Genomic DNA, 8,707 nt, shown 5'->3' on the forward strand with positions numbered 1-8,707 from the left:
TTACATCAGATAGCGTTCAAGTGTAGGTGGCGCGAAAGAACAAGCGTTTTTGTTGTTATGGCGGTAGGATAAATCAGAAAGCAATTGGTGACGACATAGCACGTTATAGGGCTACATGATCCTTCTTCCAAGTCATGCTCGACAATGAGGCATGTACGTTTGAATCTAAAATATATCGTTTGTCAGTTTAGCAGCTAAGATTTTGACTACGTTGATACCATTCTTAAGAAAAACACTATTATGGAGAGTAGGGTTGAATGTCAATTAAATTGTATATCTGGTACCAGATCGTCATATGCTTCATGTTATTGTTATAGTCAATTTCACATTCTAAAAGAGAAGATTTCTAATGATCAGTTGATAAAATGAAATTATATTATGTTTGTTTTCTATGAGATCGAGTATATCAAGCGAAGTTGATTTTCTTGTCAGTATTTTGTCACGATCTGTTTGTATCCCCCCCCCATTCGCTGTACGTAGAAAGTGAATGAACTTTGTTTATTGGGATTAAAATTGGCGAGTGGTAGTAGTCCTAGAAATTCGGACTCGATTAAATTAGATGAGTTTTAGGAAAACCCATACTAGCTAATTTTGTTATATCAATTTTTAGGGGATTTAATTTGACGTACCATGTATGAGTGATGCCAAGTGAAATCTCCGGAGGGTGACTCGGTGGATGTACCCTGATATCTCTTGGCCTATAGTAGGGTGAGTTAGTTAGTAAGATGGCCAAGTTATGGTTATTTTGTTATGATTTACATGTATAACCAATAACTGTTTAAATATTATGATATTATAATGTGCTTAAAAAATGATGTAATCAGTGCTGTATTATTGTTATTATCATCATTGGTTAATTGGAATGTATATTTTTGTAATAATTAAGACTTCATTGAAAAGTGATCAATAATTCTTCTGAGTAATGTTATACACTTATGAGCAAGAAATGAATTAATGTATATTTGCATGCAATTTTTGTTGTATAATTTCTACGGGTTATTGAATTAAATCCATCATGATGCATTTGATTAATAAAATACAATTCAATGATTAATGAAATACAATTTATCAAGATATGATATAATAATCACGTGATCTTGGATCAGTATTGATGAACTATTACATTCCTTGTATACACATTATTCCCTTATTTACAGGTTTTTTTTTCTTGTTTTGTATGATCTACCCGGATGTCATTAAATGGCTGAAACACCCCTACTTCCTGTACATGGTTTCATGTCCTGACTGAGTACTTGAACACCAACCCATACTACCACTCAGCCCAGTTTACTACACTATTATTGTTAAAAGACGATAAAACATGATGATTCATGTAGTGGTAAAATATATTTTTCTCAAGGATCATTTGTGCGACGGCATTCATACCCGCAAACCTTATTGGTAGGATGGTGGGTTATACATTTAGCAACATTTACAGTGTATTTACTAGGAAGGGGAGTTTGATAATTTGTGTGTCCTTGCTATTGTTGTCGATTGAGAAGATGTATGGTTGGTGTTGCGTGAGTATTACGTATACCAAAATATAATTTGTTATCATGTGGCAGGACTCTGTTTAGCAATTTGAGATAATAATCATGAACCATTTCGACTCCTTCTCAACAATACTTATGATAAACTAATCCCCATCGTCCCAACTTAAATTGATGCAGAATATAGTCCAGGATAGAAGAGGCATAACCTTGTTTTTTTACATATACAATATTTTTTATGGTTTCTTTGTCAATTCGAGGGTGCTGATTACGAACCTGAATGATGCCACTCGTGTAACCTTGAGCATTTTCCGCAAATTGGCAAAATCCAATATGGCCGCCAACATATGGAAATTATCCATGAAAATCATAAAATTGTCCTCACATTGGCTTTGAAATGCATGGAATTGTGTGGCAGGAGTGAAATACAATCTTAAAAAATAATTTTTAATAAAATATTTATTTTCCTGATATTCAAAATGGCCGCCATAGGCCATTGTATACACTATCATAATTATTAACGAAATATATTATTAATATGCCTGAATGTGCTATGTATGTGGTAAATGTTGTATTCAGATATTCAAAATGGCTGCCAAATGCCCTAAAAGTATTATACACAATGAGAAATGGGAGAAAAGAAATCACAAGATTGAGCGCTAAAATGCATATATATGTCATAAATTAATTGGATACTGTCTAAGAACGTATTTTCTAACGAAATATATCATTCCGGTATCAAGTTTGTGTTCAATACTGTATTTCGACTTTCAAAATGGCCGCCATCGACATTAACCGTATTATGTACAATGCAAAGTGGGAAACCAATATTCACAAGAGCACCATAAATGCACGTGATAGTGATCTATGAGTAAGATATTGTCTGAAAGCATCATTTATATTGAGATATATCATTTATTCTGCCAGTTAGGTGATAAATACGTTTATTCTAAAGTCAAAATGGCCGGTACAGTCCCTTACAGTATTATACACAATATGAATGGAACAAATCATTTGAAACAGAATTTGGCTTTGCTTGGTCAAATGGTGATGTATGAGTGGAATGTTGTCTGAAAACATGATTTATAACAAAATATATCTCATATCTTATGTAATTTAGGTGATAAATACTGTATTTCAACAATCAAAATGGCTGTCATATGCCCTTTTTGTGAACATCATTTGTCTCCACCCAAATTGTATATATATGATAAGTGCTTATGGTGGCCATTTTCAATTTAAAAATGCAACATTTATCACCCTAATTACACAACATTATGATATATCTAGTTAGAAACCATGGTTTTAGACAATAATTCACCTTTACATCACAATTCACAATTATATGCAATATTTAGAGTCAAGCAAAGTCAAATTCTGTCAAAATTATATGTCCCATGTTACAATGTATACAATACTTTGAGGACCTATGGCAGCCATTTTGGATTTCAAAGTACAGCATTTATTACCTCCACCATGTCCACGACCAATATGTGATGTATTCAGTTAGAAATAATGTTTAAGACAATATCTTTACCCGTACATCACAGTTGTGAAAATTAGTTTCCCTGTTCGCATGTTACATAATTTATTTAGGGCTTGTAGAGGTTATTTTGAATGTCAAAATACAGTATTTATCACCTATATGGAAGAAGAAATGCGATGATTTAAAAAAAATGTTTTCAAATAACGTTTTACTCATACAACAGGATTATATGGATGTCATAGTCAAGCAAATCCAAATTCTTACAAAATTATATGTCCCAATTCACATTGTAGGTAATAGTGTTAGGGCCTATAGGGGCCATTTTGAATTTCATAATACAGTATTTATCTCATGCATGACAAAAGAAATGATATGTCTTGCTATAAAACATGTCAGACAATATTTTATTCATAGATCACAATTACATGCATTTTATGTTTCTTACTCGTGTGAAAATTAGTTTCTCTATTCGCATTGTACATGATTAATATGGGGGCTATGGCGGCCATTTTGAATTTCAAAATACAGCATTTACCACATAAATGGCATATTTACAATTATGTTTTTAGTCAGTATTCCACTCGTTTATCTTAATAATCTGCATTTTAATGCTCAATCATGTCATTTTTTGGCCCCGGCCATTGCCATTGTACACCAATACTCTTTGGGCCAGTGGCGGCTATTTTAGATATCAAAATACATCAATGTTCCAATATTTGACATAATAAATAATTTATCTCATTAGTAATGATGATTTGCATATATTACTTCGATGATTTGCATATATTACATCGCAATTTTGCAGTTTAGTGGTCATTTTTGTGAAAACTAGTTTTCCCTATTCATATTGTACATGATAGTGTATACAATGGCCTATGGCGGCCATTTTGAATATCAGGAAAATAAATATTTTGTCAAAAATTATTTTTTAAGATTGTATTTCACTCCTGCCACACATTTTCATGCATTTCACAGCCAATGTGAGGACAATTTTATGAGTTTCATGGGTAATTTGCATATTTTGGCGGCCATATTGGATTTTGCCAATTTGCGGAAAATGCTCAAGGTTACACGAGTGGCATCATTCAGATTCGTAATCAGCACCCTCGAATTGACAAGAACCCATCAAAAAATATTGTATATATAAAAAACAAGGTTTGGTCAATTTTCTATTGGGCCTATCCTGGACTAATATACAAAAAAGTAGAGAGTGTGACTTCCTGACTATATCGCCAATCATGATTCGAGGGAATGCTGTAGCATTTACCCCCCCCCCCGTTTATCAGGACACGTTTTGATTGTTTGGGGCTAAAATTGTTAGTGTCAGGCCACTGGTTTAAATGATCGAAAAGAGGATTGAGTGAAATTTGGGGCCCTGGGGGACACTGCAAGTTATGTAATGAACTTTTTTTAATTCCTACTCTGATCTGCTATTTAGTAAGTCACACACAACTGAAATAGAGAATAGTTGGCACCTTTATGCAAAATCTTAAAAGTAAGCTAAATTATGAAAAAAATACTTCCATGGTGTACTTCTATCAAAACAGAAAAAAAGACACATCGATATTCAAACTAATATTTTTATATTTTCATTTAAATATGCATCCGTGTGGTTTGACTCCGTGAAGGGCTGGACACTAAGACTTAAGATGTGCAATTCTTTGGGAGTACAAAATATTATTTTCTCTCCATTAGCAACCCTGCAGTAACACCAATGTCTTTCTGAAAGATCTATGGCAGTGGCTAAATAAAGCGTTCTCTTGATTTCCCGTTCTTTTGCTATGTCTATGTATTTTACGAATTCAACTGAACTCTGTTGGGGATTAGCCCATGCTATGAGCACAGTTTCGTCCTTTCCAATGGCAGGATACCCTATGCAACCCTTACACATTACTTGTTCTGTAACATTACCAGATGTGTCAATTATTTTGAGAGCGGATTCACTCATTGCTGCAATATGAGAGTTTGGCATCACAATGATTTGTTCAGGAACAAACGCCGAACAGTCAATTACCTTCCACGCTCTACCGCCTTGCAGTTTGTATATATGGATCTGACTGGCTTTTCTGTAACTTGCATAGACATTGTTTTGACGTAAAACTAAGTCACCTAATCCCCCTTCTTTGACATGAATTGTTTCAAATTTGATTTCAGGTCTGATTCGTAATGCGCATCCGTCATGTCTGTAGATAGAAATGTCATTATTTGTATTTCGTAAAACGAGAACGTCGTTCCTCCCAAATGACATTGCCATTGTTTTAACGTTCTTTAAGGAGTCGACACTACCTACCAAGGAACCGTGTGGGTCGAAAACGTCAACTCCTCCATCAAAGTACCCGACATATATCTGCCCGTCAGAATTTATCGTCATACAGCTCATTTTCATTTTTTGTTTTGACAAAGGGAATGTTTCAAGAACCCACCGGTGAGTGGTAAGTTCCAGTACTCCGGATTCAATATTCTTCTGGATATCTAACGTATTCCCATCTTTGAATATATCTGGCACGTTTACACACTCCTCTGTGATAACGTTTAGTTTATCCTTGATTGTAATTACTTGTGATTGTGCTGACTCAATTGTTGAACCATGCTCACACATATCCTGAAAAGGGGAATCTACAACACTCTGTATTTTATATTGAATTTGATTAAATTGAGTGTTGCAATCTTCTATTGTACGTATCAATTCATCGGACACATAATGCATTCTTTGCTGAAGAGCTGTGCAAGCTTGAATTTGTGATAGTTTTTTTTCTTCCAATCGATTTATAGTGGTTTGGTATTCCATGTTGATTCGCGACATTACTATTTGTATATGACGGATCGCTTTCTGTTCCTGATACTGTATTTTTCGAATATATGAATCTGAAAGTCTTCTGTGGAATTTTATGTCATTTTTTAGTGGAGTTGCGGAGGCGTGTAAATTAGTTAGAAACTGGACAAAGTCGTGTATTTCATGTTCTTCATGTTCAATTCCTAAACATGTTTTGCAAACTAAGACTTTACACTTTACACAAAGTCCGATGCAATAATTCCCTTTATGTTTTGTACAAGGTGTTCGTTTGATTTCCACTGAAGATAAATTTCTGGATCTCCTGGTCTTCATAACAGTGTGATGTTTGCCTTTTTTTTCTGTATGAGTGGAGAGGCACTTAGGACACATGAAAATGTGGCAATCATTGCAATAGGATATTCTGTCTGGTTTACCTACAGTGTCACAAACATCACACCGTCCATCTATATTCGCGACTTCTTGTACAACCGATTGAAATGCCAGATTTGTTGGCAGTTTTTTTGCATTACCATCAGTAGCATCAGAGACAACTCGACAAAGTGCACACATAATTTTCCCCTTTTTGATGACCTTTACGAGGCAGCTAAGGCAAAACGTATGTCCGCAAGGAAGTAACTTTGGTTCAGTCATAAGCTTGTAACAGATGGGACACTGAAGACTTCTTACTTGGTTGAGGATACCCGTGTGCGTCAACCTATGCCGATGGTCTAGTGGAAATTGTAAAGAAAGGGGGATGAAGTCTCGTTAACTGATATTGAAATGTGATATCAAACAAACACAAAGTTTTATTAACTTGGGTGTTCATATCTTTAATAAAAATGAATGAAAAGTTTTATGATGATTTTGTTTAGATATTAAAGAGTGTTATAGCCCCCCTCCCCCAACAAAAAGAGCTTAAAACTAATGCAAAGTGAATTAATTTATCGACATTTTTCTCTGTCAAAAATCAAGAGATCATCTAGGATGGCTATGCTTTCTGTGAAAAAAAAAATGAAATTTAAATTTTTGGCAAACTACATGCAAGAAATACAAACAAATTTAGAATGTAAGTCGAATCTCTATAAGTTACAGCACTGGTGACTCCAAATAATAAACCAAACGATTACATATCGATTTGCACAACTACTCTTCGGACTTGCACGCTCCCAGTTTCACTTTCGTCTCATGTAACATTTTGGTTGCTGTTGTTGTTTACAATAGGTCCACCGTTCAACAAACATGGCGAACGAATAATATTCGAACTTTGTCTTCTTTATAAACTCAATGTTCAGTAATTTGATATTTTTGTCAGTTTGAAAAGAAGGGTTTTTTTTGCGGGAACTTACCACCGCCAATAGTTTCCGAAGGCGCTCGATCATGATTAAGCACTTCCAAAACACGCAACAAATTTCTCAATGCATTTTCACATCGCATAACTTTATTGATTGTCATCTTTCATCTATATTGTACAACATGTTTGTATACAAGTATAATTGACTCTATATTTATACTCTTTTATTACTCGGCCTTTTGAGATGTTACGGCACATTTTGGTAAATTGCCAAAATGTACAATAGTGCACCTATTTCTCATGGACATTTTTGTCCATGTGTCGGAACATGATATATGATGTATCCTTATAATTCAGTTTAATTACTGTTGTCGGCAAGGTATTTACAGTTTTATTTTTCTTGCTGTGAAATCACCGAAATTATGGTGCGTCTTTTTTCAGCAGGGCTCGCGTCTGAATTTTAGTTGGGCAGTTAACCTATTAACCTATTAATCTAGTTTTGTTTTGCTGATAATTGTGATTCATTTCAATACATAAAGCCCAAATATAAAGAGGGTTAATTCTTTATGATTTTAGGATGAGCAGTGATCTAACACGCGAGTCAAGCCCCCAATTATTTCGGGGGAGGGATGGGGGGGGGGGGGGGTCACTGACATTGAAGAGTGGACTACACGCGCGACATAAAATATATAATTTGCACCGACCGACGGAACCCAACATGCGCATGAAAATAGTGTCTACAACCAAGATGGCATAGAATGGTCACGAGAAAGAAGCTTGGATACAATAATAATTTCATTGTTCCATCATAAATACAAATTTTGATTTAAAGGCAGTCCCTATAACATGACTTACACCTCACATTCATATTCTGCCTCGAAAAGAGGGTTAAAAGAAGAAGGGAAGAAGATGAAGAAGAAATATATTTGATAATGCAGAAAGCAGCAGATGGGGTAGGGATTAGGGGGAAAGGTGAAAAAGATCAGGCAAGAGAGAAGGAGGAGGAAAAAATGCAACACATGTATAAACCAAGAAACGATTAATTGTTCTGGGGAATTTAGGCCAAGAGCATTATGCCAAAATAGGCATGAGAAAATAAATTTCCAGTAACAAGCTGATTTGTTTCAAGATAGACCCAGGAAAATGTCTAGAATACTAAAAGTCCTCATAAATCTTCCGTGGGGGTTTTCTGTAATCCAGGATGGCGGCCAAAATTCGCCATTCACAGAAAATGGACATGACTCACTCATTCTTCACACTAATCACCAGATGTTGGTGCATATTTCATAGTTTGAAGGGGTAAACAGATTTAGTGATACAGTTTAAAGTACAAAACAAGCAGACTAGGGTACCTAAAATCCAATATGGCGTCCAAATGGCCGCCAAAGCCCAACAAATCCGATATTCATCTATTACTTCCTTTAATGTCTTTAAATTTGTTTCTATTCAATGGTTTAAATGGTCAAGCAATAATGGGACGAGTTACAAGGACAGTCAGTGGTCAAGTATATCCAAAATTCTAAGATGGCTTCCAAAAATGGAGACTAAAATGGCTTTTTTTTTTTTTTACAAGTTGACATTGTTCATTTGATATATATATAATTTTGATGTCTAAACTATGGGTTGAAAGGTCAAATAAGATATTTGGAAAAGTTAAAAGGACATTC

This window comes from Lytechinus variegatus, chromosome 4 (genome assembly GCF_018143015.1).
Source record: "Lytechinus variegatus isolate NC3 chromosome 4, Lvar_3.0, whole genome shotgun sequence".
Classification (NCBI taxonomy): domain Eukaryota; kingdom Metazoa; phylum Echinodermata; class Echinoidea; order Temnopleuroida; family Toxopneustidae; genus Lytechinus; species Lytechinus variegatus.